Genomic DNA, 20,219 nt, shown 5'->3' with positions numbered 1-20,219 from the left:
AGCATTTAATTTAAAGGCCCTGGATACATGCAGTACCAATTTATTAGAGACATACAAGTACATTACATTAAATATATTGGGTAAGCCAATGTTACTATGTTTTAAGGAGTGAGCACATGTACTTAGCACATGCACTTTAGCACATGTTAGCAGTGGTAAAGTGCAAAGAGTCTTAAGGCCAAAAAAACAAGATCATCAAACATAAGAGGGGTGAAGGCAAAAAGTTTGTGGGAGCCCTAAGGCTGATGGATCTAACAGATTCACTTGAAATAAACTGACAACCTACATTTTGTGGACCGGATAATCGTCCACTCAGTCACTTTACACAACTGGAATAAGTCTTGTCACATTGCATCCAGTACACTAGCAATATTGTCTAGAGGATTAATGTTGGAAAATGTCCCTCTCTGAAGGGTCACCCCAAACCTTATCTTTTTCTAACCTCATTTTTGTTAGCTTTAGGACTCTGGGTACTTTACCACTGCTAACCAGTGCTAAAGTGCATATGCTCTCTCCCTAAAACATGGCAACATTTGTTAATACCCAATTGCCATATTTAATTTACCTGTAACTCCCTAGTAAAGGGCACTAGATCTGCCCAGGGCCTGTAAGTTACTAGTGGGCCTGCAGCACTGATTGTAGTACCCACATAAGTAGCCCCTTAACCATGTCTCAGGCCTGTTATTGCAAGGCATGTGTGTGCAGTTTCGCTGCCACTTCGACTTGGCATTTAAAACTATTTGCCAAGCCTTAAACTACCCTTTTTCTACAGAAAAGTCACCCCCAAGGTAGGCCCTAGGTAACCCATAGGGCAGGGTGCTCTGTAAGTAAAAGGCAGGACATGTACTTATATGTTTTACATGTCCTTGTAGTTAAAATTAGTTTCTCACTACTTCGAGGCCTGCTCCTCTCATAGGCCAGCATCAGAACTGCCCTTACATACTGTTAAGTGGTAGATTCTGATCTGAACATAGTGGCCCTGTCATGTTTAGTTTGGCCAGAATTGTAATATAAAATCCTGCTTACTAGTGAACTTGGATTTAATATTACTATTTTAGAAATGACACTTTTAGAAAGTGGGCTTTTCTTTGCTCTTACTGCCATCTGTGCCTTATGGCCTGTCTCCAGTCCATATCTGGGCTGTGCTGGTTGACATCTCCCCTTGTGCATTCCACTCAGAGAGCCATAAACACTGGACACTCGGTCACATCTGCATTCGTCTGCATACTAAATGGACCTCCCTGGGCAGGAAGGGTAAAGGGGCTCTCTCTTACACTTCAAAGGCCAATGGCCTGCCCTCACAAAAAGGTCTGATAACCCCCCACAGTGATCTTGGCAGACAAGACTGGGTTGAAAGGGGTACCTGTGCACTTCAAAACCACTCTTTGAAGTTTCCCCCAATTCAAAGGCATTTTTGGGTGTATATACTGGGTCTGAGACCCTCCAAAATTAGATACTTCTGGACCTGCAACTGGACTCGGTCAGAGGGACTGCTTGGCTTCCCAGAGAACTCATCTGAACTGCTTTGCTGAGAAGGACGGCTGCCCTGCTTGTTGTCCAGCTCCCTGCTGCCCCAGACTCTGCTGGGAGGACTCTGCCTTCCCCACCAGTGCTCTCCAAGGGCTTCGATTGACCTTGCCTCCTGTTCTGAAGTCTCAGGGCCACAAAGCTTAACCAAAGAGAAGAAAGTCCCTGTGCATTGAAAAATCGATGCAACTCCTACAGAAATGGACTCAGTGCCTGCCTCACAGCTGAAAAATTGCCACATTGCTTACTGGATTGATGCAGGCATGCTCCTTCTTGCCAGAGCATCAAGGATTTTCAACGCTTCGTTTCTGGGTGTCAAAATATCCCCACACCACAGTGGGGAACCAAGGCTGCACTCCTGGAAATCGACGTATCACATTTAAGCGTGGTAAAAATAGTGCATCGTCTGTCCAATTGATTTATTTAAACATAACATTGAGCTATGGGCCCTGTTACTGACTAACGTCCTACATGCAGCCATTAAAGGCAACCTGAGGGATTCATGAAAAGAGGCCATTATCGTCCTGATTTTTAAAAAAGGTGATCGGAGTTTGCCCACCTGTTATTGTCCAACCTCCCTATTAGACTCCACAGTAAAGATTCTTGGCCTGGTAATTCTTAATAAACCAGAAATCTGTGCAGAAGCCACAGCTTTTTTTTCTCCGTTACAATATGGCTTCAGACCCAGTCTAGGGACAGTAGAGCAGGCACTAAATTTAAGTCTTAATTGGGTGCAAGTATGTGAAAGCCAGCAGAGGTGCACTTCACATGGCATTCATGGACCTCTCCTGTGCTTTTGACTTAGTGGACTGTGCGATTTTATGGGACTTAATGGATCAGGCTGGTATTGATCCTGCTTTGGTGGATCTAGTGAAAAGATTTCAAACAGACACAACTACCAATGTGCTTTATACACTTTCTGGGGAAGGCACAAGCCCAATTAGGGTGTCTAGAAGGGTAAGAGAAGGTTGTATCCTGGCCTCATTTTTATTTTTATTGTACATCAGCTCACTAGGCACTTATTTAGATTCATATAGTTTGGAGATTCCATGTCTCTGCCCACAAGCAGTCCCGGTACTTCTTTACGCAGATGATGCTGTCCTTTCAGCATTAACTGGTAATGGTTTACAAAATTTGTTGAATGGATTGTATAATTTTATGACCAAATTAAAGCTTAGGGTTAACTTCCAAAAATCATTTCTATTGACCAGTAGCCCTAAATTCATAAAAACAGAGGCTTTTCAGATAGGAGGAACCCAGTTAATAAAAGTACCTTTGTTTAACTATTTGGGTATCCTGTGTTATGGCTCTGGGTCTTGGGAGAGGCTGATCAGCCAAAGAGCATTTAAAATGGGGGCAGCATCTAATGCTCTTTTTAGATTTGCTAACAAGCTTGGCTGTAACCTTTTAAGGAATTGATCCAGTTGTATAAAAGCAAATGTATCTCTCTTGGGACCTATGGTGCAGACGTGTGGGGTTGCTCTTCTCCTGGGTGACACCAAGTCATAGAAAATACATTATCATCCCACCTGCTGGCTTTACCTCAAGGTACAGCTAGTCTGATTGTCCACCTTGAATGAGGAGTAGACTATATTGAGGACCTTATGAGTTTGGCCCCTTTGTTATTATGGATTACATTTTGTCCCATTTAGTTATTGCAGGCTGCTTAAAACTGGACAATTGGCATGCCATCCCTTGGTTGGCATATGTTAAAAATAAACTTCATGATCTTCAGTTAAATACCTTTTTTGATCGTCCTGGAGAGATTTGCATTCAAACTAAAGAACGTGTTAAAAAACGTTTTCTATCTCATAGGGAGGAAGGGCGTATAGTATGGGCCCTTAACATGGTTTCTGTGATGAATTTTATGCAGCTGGACAACATTTCAGGGGTGAACACTTATTTGTTATGGCTAACCATTTCCCAGCATAGATTTTACCTAACAAGGCTAAAGCTTAATTTAATCCATAATTTGGTAGCCTTTCCAGTGCTTGGGACAAGAACAACCACCTGTTCTTGTTGCCCATGCGATAAAACCTCAATCCAATATACGGTCAATTTTATGTTTTCTTGCAAATTCTATACTGTATGTCGGGCTGTTTTCTTTGCCCTATTTTTAAACAGATGCATTTTTCAGCATATAAAGACAGTTTGAGGTATTTGTAATCTGCTGCTTTACTGGAAACCTGTTATGCTGTTGTGAGCTTTAATAGATCGGCCATAAAATTACGAGGGCCTACAGTAATGAGATTTGATTTTTTAAGATTGTTTCATTTCTACATGTATGTGCTATCGTCTAACTAATTGCGCCTTGCACTTTATGTAGACAGAACTCGAATGTATTTTACTGTGAGTGGATTTTGCTAAAATTGTATTTTTAATGTTATCTAATTTTGTTTTATTTTTACATGTATGTACCATTGTCCAACTACATGCAAACTGCACTTTATGTAGATGGAATTGGAATGTATTTATTGTAATTTGATTTTGCTAAAATTGTGTTTTTTAATAATGTTCAATCACAATTACATTGGTCTTGAGGTAACATAATAGGGAGGTTTTTAGCTATTTTGCACAATTATATCGAGGAAACGGCTGTAATAGCTCATATTATCTGCTATTTTGCACATTTTGTATGTAATGTTGTTTTTATTGTACTTTTATGGTCTAAATGTAGACCGAATAAAGATATTTTTGATGATGATTTGAACTGAAGCCTCTGACCTATGGCCAAACCTTGTGTGCCAATTCCCAAATTCCAGTCTTTGCATCTTCTCTGATCATGTTTTATGAACAATGGTGCATTGTATTGCAGCTGCATGAGCAAGATTCCCATCAACTTCACAATTCTCAATTACAAATAATTTTTGGTTCTACACTCTCTTTTTCCATGGCTCCGAGGGACCCTTAGCGTTCCCCTGGGGTCAGTCTTCTCTCATAGTGCCTCCCCTTTTGTGGAATATTACTCCAACTGTGCTAAGTTCTCAATTATGTACAAATTCTAGATGTTCAATATTGAAAAAAGATGTTTTGATCCTCTTCAATTGACAATCATGTCTTGAAAAATTCAAATGTGATAGGCAAAATATTCAAACTTTGACAAACATGTAATTGTAAGCAACAATGTAGAAACAGATGATAACCACTTTAAACCCATCTGGCATTAATGTAAGCAAAAAAAACATGTTTCTGAGTAACGTTCTACATTTCATGTCAAGTTTGGCATAACTTTGTTCAGCTATTCTGTATGTAACAATAAATAAAACTTCTTATGGCAGCTATAATTGAAACACACATTTTGGGTCCAGATCTGGCTCTTTTGGACCTTCCTCGTGCTTCTAAGGCTTCCAGTCTCCCTATACCCTTTCTTCCACTTTTCTGTTTTAGTCATTTTTGCCTCTTTCTCCGATCTTTCTCACTCATTATTTGCCTTATTCTCCCAAAGTTTTCTCTCTTGTTTTTAGGGTCGAGCCTGCGTTGCATGCGCTCGTGCATGCTTATCGCAGCGAGACGCTTTAGTATTTAGAAAAGGGCTCGGAGCCCTGTCAACTTCACGTCAGTGTTTTTGATTGGTTCGTGGGCTTGCCTAATAAAATTTGCTTGCTTTCATTAGTCGAAGGCACGCATACGTCATGCCTTTTCCTGTGGCTAGCCCTCCTCGAGCGCAGTGACCAAGTACAGAAAACATGCGAGGCTTGCTGTTTTCCATCAGGCTTGTGGACTTCTTTTTCTCTAATTTACGAGCGCGATCTCGCTTGGCAGAGGTCGAGCGCTTTACATAGTTGATTTCACTTTTTCGTGTTAAGTACATAAATGCACTTTTGCCCGATAGGTGAAAAGTCGGGTTAGGAGTTCACAACGCGATCAGCTCTAACATGAGCAAACGCGAGACGAGACCCGTTGCATTGTAAATGCTTGTTTTGGCTTCTGTCCTGTTTTCTTCTTCCTCTATTTCTTCTTGTTGCTGTCATTTGTGTCTTCCCTTTCTGCTCCTCTCCTCTTGAGCACTTGCCCTGCCCTCCGGATCTCCACCCTCTCCTTAGGACTTTCAAAATGGAGACCCCAGTAGATGCATGCAGTGGGCATGCAAAAGGGAAGACTGTCCGTGCCCATCCCCGCTCCATCCACACCCGCAGCCCGAAACTCTGGCCCTTCTGCCAATCACCCTAGCCCCGAACGCAGCAATCAGCCCACACGCCCCTCTTTCTCAAATCTAGGAGCACACCCTCACTGCACTAGAGATTCACCCTAAAAAGACAGAAAAAGCCTTCTCCTGCCCCACATGCCACTTCTTATGCAAGACACCCATATCTCCTCCCTTGACATACATCACACACATTGCTCTCAGGGGCCCGCCATGAGAACCCCAGACCCCAAAACACACCACTCCCTAAAATGCCTCCTCCGCAACACTTACTCAATGGCCAAACACACCATCAAAGTCTGGTACCTCCGATCTTCTCTTCCTGAAATGCTGAGAGATCTGTTAAATCCATAAGCAAGAATAATAGATATCTAGGTAGACATCCACTTATACTCAGCTCAGAAGAAGAGAGAGAATAGCCACAATGAACAACCCCTTCAATATTGCAGCTGTGGATGTGCCAAACTCATATGACTTACTGCATACTGGATATAAGTCGACTCTGCATAATTCATAATGTGATTTGTTGTGTGCCAAGACTCATCAATGCAAGTTTAAGATCCCAAATCAGTTTAAGAGGGGCATGTGCCTGTTGTCCAGTACATTCAAATAATGCGAAAGAACAGAGCGGCTTACTCTTAAAGCAAGTGTGGGCAGTCACTAGATTTCAGAAACGATTTGGAAACACACCAGGGGAAAGACCTGTGTGCTGGAATGATACCGCACGCATTGATTTGCACTTCAAACCTTCATGCCGTGTTTACTGACCTATGACCTATTCTACACACACAATAAAGTATAGGTCAATCTCTGCTTTGAATGTCAACTGCCATGGTCAGAATATGCTGAAAATGTAACTTTAGAGTGGGCATAGAGGACTGTCCAGGGTGACCTTGATTTGAGCAATTTAGGTAATGTCCTTTGCTGTATCATGTACTCTGCACACAGGTGCACTAATAAAGTGTATGCCTACAGGCACACACTAATATGGATTCTTTACGAGTTAGCACATGAACTGCTGTATGAAGTTCATGCATTTACTACCAACCATGTTTATACATATGCATGATGCACTGCTAAATTCTGTGTTTGTGTGAAACAATCATGATGTGGTCCCCCGCCTTCTTAGTAGTGGGTGCATGGAAAAACTGGTTGGATTATACAAAAACAGCGAATATTTGAGATCTGGATGAAGAGAGCTTTATCTTTCACCATTGCTGCAATATTTTTACAGCTAAACGGAATCCAAATAAGAGGTGTTTTTATTAGGGTGCATTCTTGACTTGCAAACGGCATGCCATACACAATTAGATTAAATATCGTGCAGTAGAATGTTACTTCTTGGTATTTCATTGGGGCGAAAGCATGCGCATTGAAAGTTTAGGTAATGGTGCGTTGTTTGTTGGACTCAGGTGTCTGGTTTCAAATGCCTCCATCATAGGAAAACCACTCCAGAACTATGCACTCGTTCTAGTGGTACTAACCCATTACAATGCTTTCTATCCAACAAATACTAACTCACTACGTGATATTGCAGCCATGGGATATTGACTTGCTGCTTAACACTTCGTTACAGGACGCTAACATACCATGTTGCCATGTATCATGGGAATTTAATATGCATAATACCTGGGTTCACTAACCTGCAATGATGCATTCTAGAGACACTAACACATTGTGCTTCATTCTAGATATTCAAACTCGCCACTCCGCATCTCAGGGACTCTGATCCACCAGACTAGGCTTCTTTTCAGTGATGTTACACTGATGTTTGCAATTTTTGTATTGACAGAATTGAGGCGCCTTGGAGAGGAAAACAGAAAAGCTATGGAGGCATCTTGAATCAAAATATATTTCGGAACTTAATCTTAGGTAATCAAACTTGCCTCTCCGCACTTTAGGGAGGATGTATGTCGGAACGACGCCTGCCAGAACAACGAATGCCTGAACAACGAGGTCGAAACAACGACCTTGTTGTTACCACTAATACCATTACCACGAATGCCTTAACGATTTTTCATTGTAAAGGCATTCCTGGTAAAGGCATTAGTGATAGGCATCCATTGTTCCTGCATGCGTCCCCCACCGACCCACCATCACCCCTAAAAATTAACGTGACCCCCTGAACCTCCCCTAAAACCACACCAACCCCCCCACCCTTGCCCCTAAAACTACCCCCACCCCCTGCCCCGCCCATAAAACTGACCCCCACCCTAACTCCAAAACCTAAAACTACCCCAACCCCCACCCCATCCCTGAAACCTAAAGTACCCCCACCCCTAAAACTACTCGGAGCCCCCCACCCTGCCCAAAAACCTAAACCCCCCAATGCCCCATACCACCCCTAAAATTACCCGACCCCCCAACCCACCCCTAAACCCCCCCCAAAACCTAAAACCCCAATCCCCACCCCACCCCTAAAACTGACCCCCACCCTACCCTCAAAACCTAAAACAACCCCAACCCTGTCCCTGAAACCTAAGTACCCCAACCCCCACCCCTAAAACTACACCGAGCCCCCCACCCTGCCCCTAAACTCCCCCACCACACCCCTAAAATTACCCAACCCCCCAACCCACCCCTAAAACCTAAAACCCCAACCCCCCAACCCCCGCCCCTAAAACTGACCCCCTTCCTACCCCCAAAACCTAAAACAACCCAACCCCCACCCCATCCCTGAAACCTAAAGTACCCCAACCCCCACCCCTAAAACTACTCTTAGTCCCCCACCCTGCCCCTAAAGCTAAACCCCCCAACCCCCCACCCCATCCCTAAAATTACCCGACCCCCCAACCCACCCCTAAAACCTAAAACCCCAACCCCCCACCCCTCCCCTAAACCAGAAAATACCCCGACCCCCACACCCCCGGCCCTAAGCCTAAAACCCAACCCCCCACCCCACCCCTAAGCCAGAAAATACACCGACCCCTAACCCCCTGCCCTAAACCTAAAGGCCCGACCCCCCACCCTCGCCCCTAAAACAGAAAATACCCCGACCCCCGGCCCTAAACCTAAAACCCCCACCCTGCCATGCCCCTAAAACAGAAAATACCCCCCACCCCCAGCCCTAAACCTAAAACCCTGACCCCCCACCCCTGACCCCCGCCCCTAAAACAGAAAATACCCCTGACCCCCCTCCCCTGCACCCGCCCCTAAAACAGAAAATACCCCGTCCTCCCCACCCCCGAAACAGAAAATACCCCGACCCCCCACCCTGCCCCAAAAACTAAAATCCCGCCCCCCGCCCCCCCCGCCCCACTTACCTGAGTCGTCGCCTCGTTGCGTCGTCTCCTCAGCTGACTCCCTTGTTTGTGTCTTAACCACGCATGTGCGCTGTTCAGCACATGCGTGGTTAAGGCACAAAACAACAAAGTCGTGGTTAATGAAAGCATTGTTCCGCTTTCGTTAACCAAAATTTTGTTGTTCGGGAGTCAGCCTTAAGGCCGTTTCACCTTTAGGGACTCTAGTCCACCAGACTTCTCTGTCCCATAAGAAATGCTACCACTTCACAGTGGGATGGATTCTAACGGCCAGATGTGCATAGCTTTTATGTGCTTGCAAACAGCCCTATTGGCAGAATTGGGCTGTATGCGACAGCAAAAACTCTTTTTGAATGTACAAACCCTATCCTGCGATTCAGTAACCTATTATCAAATCACAAAATGGGTTTGCTAGTCAGTATTAATAAGGGGCATGTTAAGGGCGTCCCTTTCTAATAGTGACTCACAGGAGGATGTAAGAATGTTTTGCGACTGAAATGAGGTTGCAAAACATTTGCAGTTCACCATAAACTTCAAGCTGGTGGTAACCATTAAACGGGAAGGGGTTCACAAGGGAGCCCTTTCCCTTTGTGAATGTGGTTGCAATATTTTTTAAGAACCAGCAGTGGCCCCATGGACCACTTTCTACTCCTACAAAATGAAAAGAATATTTTTGTTTTTCTTTTGAGGAAAACGGGCTGCATTTAAAAAAAAAAAATTGCTGATTTAAAACTAAACACTGACATGGTGGTCTTCTGTCCCTGTTTTTTTAGCAGTTCCCAGCAGGTTGCATATTGTGACCTACCTGATGAGTATTAATGAGGTAGGTCAATTGTAACCCACTGGGTATCACAAACAGTATACACAGCTGTTTGCGATTTCCTAACAGCAAATCGCAAAAATTCGCTATGACGAGATTTCAAACCCAAAGCTACGTACATCAGGCCTTAAAACATTAACTACCATACTGCACATTATTGTTAATAATATACCACATCTCACTGCATTCTAGGGACATCAGCTTAAAAAATGTCACTGTCCACTAACCACTGCAATGCACTACAACAAAGAAACAATAATCAGGAAAGTGTACCCAAGGTACACTAAACCATCACGTTGCAATCAATGCTAAAGGCACCAAGCAAACACAATTCACTACACTTGACAGTCACTAATTGGCCTGGAGTACTGTCTCCTAAGAGAACCAACTCACCACCCCAAAATTGGAACAGAATAGAATAGAATAGAATACTAGCTAGAGCATTAATAAAGTTTTCCAATACAGCTATCACAGAAACTACACAGCAGTCTCAAAGCCATTTAAGATTGAGGAGCTAGGTATTTGCTGTCCCTTGTATGTACCTCTAGGAATGGCTGTCTGAACATGTAGGGACATCTTTATTTGGATTTTTGTGTAAACCTTATGCTGTTACATTTTGATTTTATCTTATGCATCCTTGGTGCCTTCAAAGATGGAGGTCAAATGGTAAGTTATGTCTTCTGACAAATTACTACTTATTATTTTAACATGAAGATTGTTTTTTATTTTTTTTCTCTGGCTGCAGAGTGTGAGGATTTTATAAAGTTAATTATTTAACAATATTGCTGATGTACAGGGAGTCTATTTTTTTAGCACACAACATTTAAATACCTGTAAATGAACTCTACTAGTATTTTGAGTTTGTTGGGAAAGCACAAACAAAGCACATTCTTTAGAATTCTGAAGTTGAAGTTTGATGGGACCAAAGATTTGAACATGATCAGAAAAAACAAGAGGCTGTATTCTGTGATGTTTATCACAGAATACAACCTCTTGGTTGGTATTCTGTGAACATTTGCTGAAACAACACATATTACCTGTCTTTGTGTCCTACATACCTTTATCAGCAAAACTGCATGGCTATGGTTAGTTAGTGGACTTTTCAATAGAACATTTGCTCTCTGTAAATTACAGCATGCTACCACACCATGCTTTAGTAAAGTATTTCTTACAGTGTGCTCCAAAATACACCACTGGCTACATACAAACCCTCTCATTTGCTGCACTTAATTTACGTGTGAATCTTGGATTTTTCACAGTCACGTAGACTTCAGTGATTTAAAACTGATGGCAGAAACCCCACTCTGAAATTTGATCCAGCACCACTGCAAGCCGTTAACATGAAACTTAATTTTGTGGAATAGATTCAGTGATATTTTCTTTTCACTGCCAAAGTATTAGTCAGTATCAATGCTGTCATGACTCTGCTACTGCTCATGTTTCTTTTAAACATTTGAACTACACACCAATACCATCCTAGAACACACCACTGCAGATAGAAAAGAATCTGAGAATTGTTTTGGGGAACTAAAAAGCAGGGTCACACAGCAGAGGGAGCTATAGGACCTCAAACGTAATCCCAGAAACCAATGGAACAAATTGACAGTTTCCAGTTTGGGTACTGGGAAGGAAAAGTCTTGACTGAAAAGTTAAGTAAAAGGAAGTGACTTAAGATCATAGAGGAATCAGAGAATAAAGAAACCAGAGGAAAAGAGCAGGCCCCAACTACCGATTCAGAAGAGACATGAAAGAGTTCTATAACTTAAGCATGGACCCAAATCAAGAAGGCATCCGGGATTGTTGGGGACCAAGAGAACCCTACCACCTTAAACATTTTTGAAAGCTAGACTCCCTTGGGACTCCAGGGTGCTAACAATTGTGTTTATCTCATTACAGTTTTCTTAACGCTGAATTTTAATGAGCCTTATTAATGAATAGTCATGTATTTTGAGTGTTGGATTTATGTAGAAAATGTATTAACTTAGAGAAAAATAATGCACACATTTGAAAGTGTGACCACTCGAGTGGTCACCAGTGTTCACGAAGTGTGCATATTAATGGCTTATTAATATGAAATGATGAGCTTTTGTTTGATTACTGTAGAAATATGTCATACTAAGGGTTGTGTATTATGTATTTGTTTTATTAATTGTAGGCCTTAACTTAGCCGAGGTCTTGTCCTAGTTACATGGCCTCATGTCAAGCTGCATTTCTTAAGCATTTAATCAAATGTCTGCTTAGAGAATTAAATTGTGATTTTCCTCTGTGCTGCCCTGATGTACTGGTAGCTATGTTTTTCTCATGAGAAATGCTTGCTAGAAGATGCTGTTCTTACTAATGCAACATGGTAAGTGTAATGTGTGTAAGACTGACTTTCCCATGAGAGTACAATGAAAACACTGACTGGAGTATAAGCTGCAACAATATTGTTACCTGACGAGCTGGATGAATGAGAACAGTACTAAAGGAGCCAATCATCGACATGTGAACTGTGTACTAGTAGAAATGTAGATTTGAAGTTGTAGTTTTATTGGACAAAGTGTGAACATGCGATCCCTTGACCGAAAGGGAGTTGGGAAATAGTTTTGGTAAATCTAACTTAGCCAGACCGCACTGAGAGAAGACAACGCATTTGCCCATTTCATATCTTGCAGAAGGGCTATTACTTTCTTGAGCATCTTGAGAATAGACATGCTTAACTTCCTTGCTTAAAGACTTTTCCTTTTCTGAACTTTGATGCTGAATCCTGGTGCTTCGCTGATCAGACTGATGTCCTGAGGACAAAGACTGTCACAGCTTGCTGATCCAAACTGAGGATAGGTAAATTGACTATGATGTGATTTGCTATGTATATCTGCTTTTGTTTCTAGGTACCAACCACGCTAATCTGATAGAGCCATAGTTAGAATTTTTCCAAATGTGTGTCGACTAAATCTTTTTGCATGAAGCCCAAACATGCTAATTCTAATCTGGTGTTAGTTAGGATCCTCACTAATGAAAACCAATACATAGAGTAACATTTGATGTCCTTTCTTTGCTGAATCTAAATGTATGTTATATTGTTTGCACAGTTATTCTTGCTATTAATCTGTACTGTAACTTTAGAATGTATAGTAGTTCAAGCTTTGATTAGATTGCGATTATTTCGCCGCTTTGGTCAGCCAGTGTTGTTTCTGTATGTTTATCATTTGATTTTGAGATTATCCTATGTGACATTAGCATTTTTAATATAGGGAAATAAATATTCTAAACTTTTACATAAGGTATGGTTATTCATGACTGCAGGGTCATGGTGTGTGACAATTACTAACTCCTATTGATTACTAATAATATTGATTGTCATTGAATATTGATCTGCAAGTACTGGATATATGGGGGAACATCTTAAGCACAGTCAAAAGGTTAATCGGCCTGTTTGCGCCCTCTTGTAAGTTTACTTATTAAGGTCAGACACGCCGACAGTTTCCTACCCAGAGTTCCTTGCAAATATCAAACTTTGACTAAAATCAGTTTTTCCTCATATTTATGTGAGAGCAAGTCTGAGTATCTGTGAGGATGCACAAAATCCCTATAACCCAGTATTCTCAGACTTCTCCCCAAAAAAAAGATTGACCCCTGCCAAAAGAAAACACCATGCAGTTACTCCTAAAGGGCAAAGGGCACAGATACAGATAAGAAGTCTATTAACTGGTGTGTAACCAAGGAAGTTTGAATTGGAAAAGAGAACCTACAAAACTCCACTGTGACTCCTTGGAGAAACCAGGGGAAAATTCAACAGTGCAAAATGTTATCATCCAATCAGAGAGGGCAAACTAATGCTGTGTACAGATTTTACTCATATTAATGACCACGATGGAGCATGTGTTGCATATGACTTAGGGCTTGATTTATCTGCAGATGGTGTGTATACTCTGTCTGATGTAACTGCAGGAGTACCTTAGGTTTGGCTACAGTCACGACTAATCCCTCACCACCATAGACAAACCTCTCTGATGGCTAGACTGAGCCATCAAAGAAATGTCTCCATGTCCACCCTCTCAATCAGGATGGGCGGACATGCAGTCATTTTCCAGCGGTGAAGGAAGCATTAGTTTTTTTTTTTTTCAAAAAGAAAATCCTGTTTTGGGATTTTCTCTTTTTTTAAAAAATTCTTTGGTGTAGAGTTGCGTCACCCTAATGCAGTCCTGCACCAAACAACGATATGCATTGACAGGAACCTTTATGACAATGGTTCTTGCTAATGCATTATGAGTTACCACCTCCTTGGTGGTCATTTATACGTTTCGTGGGCAGCCCGTATGCCATGCCGACTGAGTAATTTACTCTGTTCCCATGGCAGAAAGACAGGCCATCCTTTACAATATAAATCTGTCCCTTAGTCATTTAAGTCCCAACTAGCTACAGAAGTAAATTCCTAAGGCCTGCAGGACCACAGTGGAGGTACTTAGAGACTCAGAGTGTGCCAGACAGAGGCCAACAGCAGAATCCAGTCCTGGTCTAGTTGCCAATGGTCAGGTGGGTGCTTTCAGGAAAAAAAAACTTTTGTAGCTTGTTGTCTCCCTGTAGTCAAACAGGAGGTGAGCCCACTGTACCTTGGAGTCTACTTCCTGGTCCTGTGACACAAGAGGGAGCAGGTCCAGTCCTTTTGGGTCCTCTAAGGTCACAGACACAGCAGGCCCATTCCTCTTCCGATCTTCCACAAGTGCAGAAACTGTTCTGAAGTGGGGGCTTGAGATGCCATATTTATTCCAGTCATTCACTAGTGGGTGGGGGTTGCTCCTAATCTAATGAAATAAAAGTTCCCAGGTCCTGACTGGCCCACCTTTGCAGTAGCCCCTGTTTGCCTTACTGCAAGTAGGCCCAAAATGCAGTGTGTTATGGTGGATCCAAAATGGTGGAAGCCTTCAGCCACACTAACCTTAGGCAATGAGTGCTAGGTGTGTTTGTGGTGAGTATATTATGGTAATCCTACTGTACTCCCATACCTAACAATAAAATCCTATTTGAAGCAGATACTGTACCCTCAACAAGCCAGTAGTGTCTTTGATATCATGCGCGCTAAGGCCATTGCGGTCCTGGGTGGACTCTAAACAGGAATTACATAATTGGATGGTAGGTGTTAAGGTGTGATTATAAAAGTAATGATACAATGCTTGCAAAACGCGATATTGTTTTGAAGGATAAAAACATCTGTTACAGAGCTCCATGTGTGGCATATTCATTTACATGCACTTGAGCTGGGGGAGACGCTACAACTGGCAAAGAGGATGGGATGTGTGCCCCGAAGAAACAAAGGTGCTCTCCTTGAGAGTTTGCAAAAGTGCAGCAAACTACTCATACATGCCACATGCGCCCCAAATCAATACAAAGCGGTCTGCGAATGGCATATGTGTAGTCAAAGCCCTACTCCATCCCATACATAGTCATCAAAGAAGTTGAAGGCCCTGCAGAGGAGCCCATTCAAATAGCCTGCCAAAATCCTACAGTAAGGCTGAAAGAAGAGATGAGGCACTGTGCCATAACACAGAGTCCTCATCAATACAAAGCGAAGGCTAAAGGCAGTGACAACCAGGTAGGAAAACAGAAAATTAGTTTACCGGGACAAGTTTGTGAAGTGGCATACGATCTAGGAAATTGGGGGTGATGATCAGACCCAAGCAACAGGGTGTTGTGTAGAGAGGTTGTCAGTCCTGTTTTGTGAGAAAAACACTGCCTGAACAGCACATGCTCTCAATGACAACAGAAGGAAGTGCAAAGTACGACATAGCTATATTCCTGAAACAACCACCTTTTTTGAGTCTACTAAGAAACAGAACATTGGTGCCAGGTGGACTGCATGGATCGAAACTTTCAATGATTATGTAGGTGCTCTAGGAGAAGAAGACATTTAAAATGGTTAAATATTTGAAAAACCTTGCCAGTAATAGAGTGAAAGAAGTACTAAAGAAAGTCTAACAAGCTGATAAAACATCATACCAAAAGATAAGAAGTGTTTTATGGCAAGTCCAATCCAGTGCCGTATGTCAACCACAAGAGGTACATTTCAGCCAAGCATGACAACAAACTGTTGAAACAATGGATGAATCTTTGGAGAGACTCAATGCACTTCTCAAACACTACAAGTTCTGTGACTTCAATGATGAAGAAGCCATGCATCCCGATTCATTGATGGCTGCCTTTCAGATTCCTTCAGAAGACACATTTTGAGAGAGCCACTCAGTTTAGATAAAACACTAATGGTTGCAAAGTCAGAAGAATGTGCCGATCAAAAAGTTGCTGATTTGAAAGCAGGAATGGCCTGTAGTGAATCTGCGTTGATCAAGAAAAGTAAGCAAAAGCACTAAATTGATGCCCACAAATCGACATCTTGAAAGAAGTCAAAGTTATGATTCCAACGTGGGCTTTCATTGCCCCATGACGGTAAATTTTCAGCCATAGGACAGACATGAAAAGGTTGCGGGAAAGAGAACCCTTCATAACGGTCTGCAAAGTGAAAAAGAAAAAAAAAAATGTTTCACAGGGAGAAGAGAAAATGGACGCCAGAGTGTTCCGGAGCATTCTCACCATGCCCACAGGGCCAAAAGACAACATCAGTTACAGTAAGTAGAAAACAAGCACAGTTGATCATTGTCAAGTTCATTATATAAAGGCTCTTCAATGTCATCATCAAGCACTGGAGAAGAAGAATTATGTGCTTTGATGATATCAACTAAGGAATGACATGCACATCTAAGATTGGTTGCTTGCAAAGCAGATCACAAGTCAAAAAAGAATCAACAAACAAAGCAACAAAAGTTATTTGGACATTGTTCTAAAATTATATTAAACAGGAACAGTTGCCCCATAACCTTCATTATAGGCAGTGTTGCATCATGGCTGAAGAAAAATCCAACAGCCTGTCTCCTGTCAACAGCCTCTCTCCTGTGCCATGCCTTACTTCGTCAGACATGAAGGAATATGCGTGGGCTGCTTCTCAATGGTTACAGAGTCAAGGGTCATGAAAAGCAACCTTGCAACACAAAACAACATCAGTGCAAGCACCAATTCATGTCCTTCAGGGAACTTCATCTAGTGCATGCCTACTTAGCTTTGGCACTGCTGTTGATATGGGACTGATATCTCTCAACCACAAGATCCATGCTTGGGCTGAATGTGAGTCAAAACTCATTGTTGTTTCATGGCTTAGGAAGACTCAAAAAAAAGAAAGTGCAACCTCATATTAATGTGGACATTGGCCCTGTTGCCCAACAGCACAGCAAAAACGGCACAAGCAGCCATTAAGAAAGAACTAGAACCACTGTTGAAACATTACATTATTGAATGATTTTACCTTGTTGGGCCAAAACACAACAGTGGAGGTGCAGTGCACCTTTGTGTCCATATGTGCCAGGCCAACAAAGCAATTGAGGCAGAAGGTCATCATAGTCCCCACATAGCAGACATGATCTTGTGGCCATCTTGACCTGAACAAAGGATATCATCAACTCGAGCTGGAAGAGAGCTGTGGGTACATTGCTACTTTTTAGACTCATGTTGCTTTGTTCAAATACAAAAGATTGAGTTTGGAGTTTCTTCAATTGTGGAGATATTTCAGGACGTCAGTCGCTGACTAATTCAACCTGTTATGCATGCTTTCAATTACAGTGATACCATACTGGTATTTGGGGCAACACAAAAGTGGCATGACAAGGCTCTTACACAAGTGTGTCAATTACTTACTGATGCCAGGCTCAGTTTGAATGCAGCAAAGTGTGAGCTTTGTAAAACTAAACTTAAGTTTGTTGGGCACATATTTTCTGATGGGGGAATAACTTCCGACATGGATCAGGAGCAAGCTCTGTCATCTACTTGCCCCTTACAAGATGTAACCATGCTACAATCCTTCTTAGGCAGGGCCAGTTATTGCTCATGGTACATTTGTGACTTTGCTACAGTGAGAGCCCTTTTGAGAGACTTAACAAAACAGAAAGACCCATTTCAGTGGTCTCATGAATGAGATCACAGTGTTAAAGAAATAAAATGTGATTGAGAATGCAACTGAAAAGGCCTATTTTGACCTCAAGTTACATACTGAGATTACACTAGATGCAAGCCAGGTGGGGCTGGGGGCAATCCTTGCTCAATACAAGGGCCTTCTGAATGATACCAAGTGTTGATCACTATCTTTGGGAAACCTGAAAGCTAAGACGTCCCCTCATATCAAGAGGTGCAGGTTGCGACTACAAGAGTATGACTATGTGATTGTAGACAACCCAAGAAAAGGCAAAAACCCTGCAGATTAGTTTTCACAAGTGCCACTACAACATCACAGCTCGACAATTAAAGCAGCTAAAGAGTATCTCAATTTCATTGTGAAGTCCTGCATGCAAGCATCGCTATCCATTGAACAGAATATTGCTGCTCCCAAAGCAGATAAAGACATGCTCATTCTCAAAGACCTCATTACAATGCAATCTTGGAAGATAAGTATTCAAACTTTTGCTGATGATGTTAAATTCCAAAAATTCAAAAATGTACAGGATGAGGTATCCGTCACCCAAGAGGGTAAAATATTGAGAGGCTTGGGGATTGTTATACCTAAGAGCCTGAGACAGCAAGTAATTGAGCTAGATCATAAAGGAAATTGTGGCATTGTAGCCACCAAAAGAGCCCTAATACACCAAGTGTGGCTCCCTTGCCTAGATGAACGAGTTGAGAGAAAAGTAAATGAAAAGTAAAAGCATGTAATTGTTGTAACTGTATATCCCCCAAGGTGACACAGCATCCATTAACAATGCCTGACCATCCTGCAAATGTCTGGGACAGAGTTGCAGTTGATTTGTATGGGCCTCTAGAAAATGAACATCATCTCATGGTAGTCATTGATGAATACTTGTGTTTCCCTTTGGTGGAAGATTTATCATCAACAACCCATCATTAAGAAATTGAGGAGCTTGATGACATCTTTGTAGCATAGGGATTCCCACTAGTCTCAAATCTAATAATGGCCTGCCTTTAAATAACAAAAATTTCAAAGAGTTTCTTGGTCAACTCAAAGTTAAGCATCAAAAAAGTACATCTCTCTGGCCCCAAGCCAATGGTGTTGTGGAACAATTTATGGGACTCTGTAATTCAGCAAGCTCCTATGGACGGACCTAATCTAAATCAAAACCTGGGACAAACCGTTTGTGCCTATCGATCAACTCTTCACTCTACAACTGGTGAAATCCCAGCCACCTCACTATTTGGGAAAGCCATCAGATTCAAGCTACCACAATGGACATCAGATCAATCGATGAATGCTGATGAGGTTCATGTTACAGATACATAAAAGCGCAAAATGAAAAAATATGGCGATCAGTGCTGACATTCCCAGGAAACAGCCTTTAAGAAAGGGGACTTTGTACTTGTCAAAGAGAAACAGAAACGTAAAACAAAAATTCCATTTGCTGTTGACCGTTTGAGGGTCATGCATGCAAAGGACACACGGGGACAGCACATTGTCCTGGAAAATCCATCACACAGGACTCATCACACTTTAAACATCTAGCTCAATGTTCATCAGCTCCTGAGATCAGAAGTGAGGGGACCCCGTCTGAACTTCCAGAACGCATACCTGAACATATGTCATTAATCTATGATGATGGTGCATCTCAACAACCTCATACCACCTTATCTATTAGACCAGTGCAAGCACCTCGACAACTCGTTGAGGAAATATGTTACTAAGGCCTCATGATGGCATTGGCGGTAAATCATGCTTACCGCTGCGGTGATGGCTGCCAACATACTGCTGCGGTGGCAAATACCCGTTCGCCATATTATGACACACACACCAATCCAACAGAATACTGCCACATACACAAATCCGCCAGCCCAAAGGTCAGTGCTAAAGTGGCGGAACCAACACCCATACCGTTAAGCCAACAGAACAACGCCCACCACAATATGACCCACGATTCACCACAGCAGACATTCAATGGCGGTAAACCATTTGCAGTACATACTGCTGCGCTTAAAATGGACACCCACATATAAAACAACACCACATTGGCTAATGCTAAAAACACACACCTGACACTCATACACACTACATCACTATAAAACACACACCCACATTACCCACAGCCCTTTGCAAACAACAATTACTGCCAGGAGATTGCACGAACAGCACAGAGACAACTGGGCACACACACTACATACACCCAAACATCTCTCACGCACACCACATCACATACCCCACCACATTACTCAACAGACTCTCAGAATACACACGACACAACACCCATTTCACTGATGAGGAGTTAAGGGTCATGGTGGAGGAAATTGTCAGGGTAGAGCCACAGCTGTTTGGAGCACAGGTACAGCAGATCTCCATTACCAGGAAAATGGAACTATGGCAGAGAATCATGGACAGGGTGAACGCCGTGGGACAGCATCAAGAACAAGGGACGACATCAGGAAGAGGTGGAACGACCTACGGGGGAAG

The sequence above is a fragment of the Pleurodeles waltl genome, chromosome 9 (assembly GCF_031143425.1).
Source record: "Pleurodeles waltl isolate 20211129_DDA chromosome 9, aPleWal1.hap1.20221129, whole genome shotgun sequence".
Taxonomy (NCBI): Eukaryota; Metazoa; Chordata; class Amphibia; order Caudata; family Salamandridae; genus Pleurodeles; species Pleurodeles waltl.
The sequence above is the reverse complement of the archived record's forward strand: the minus strand, read 5'-3'. Positions refer to the sequence as shown.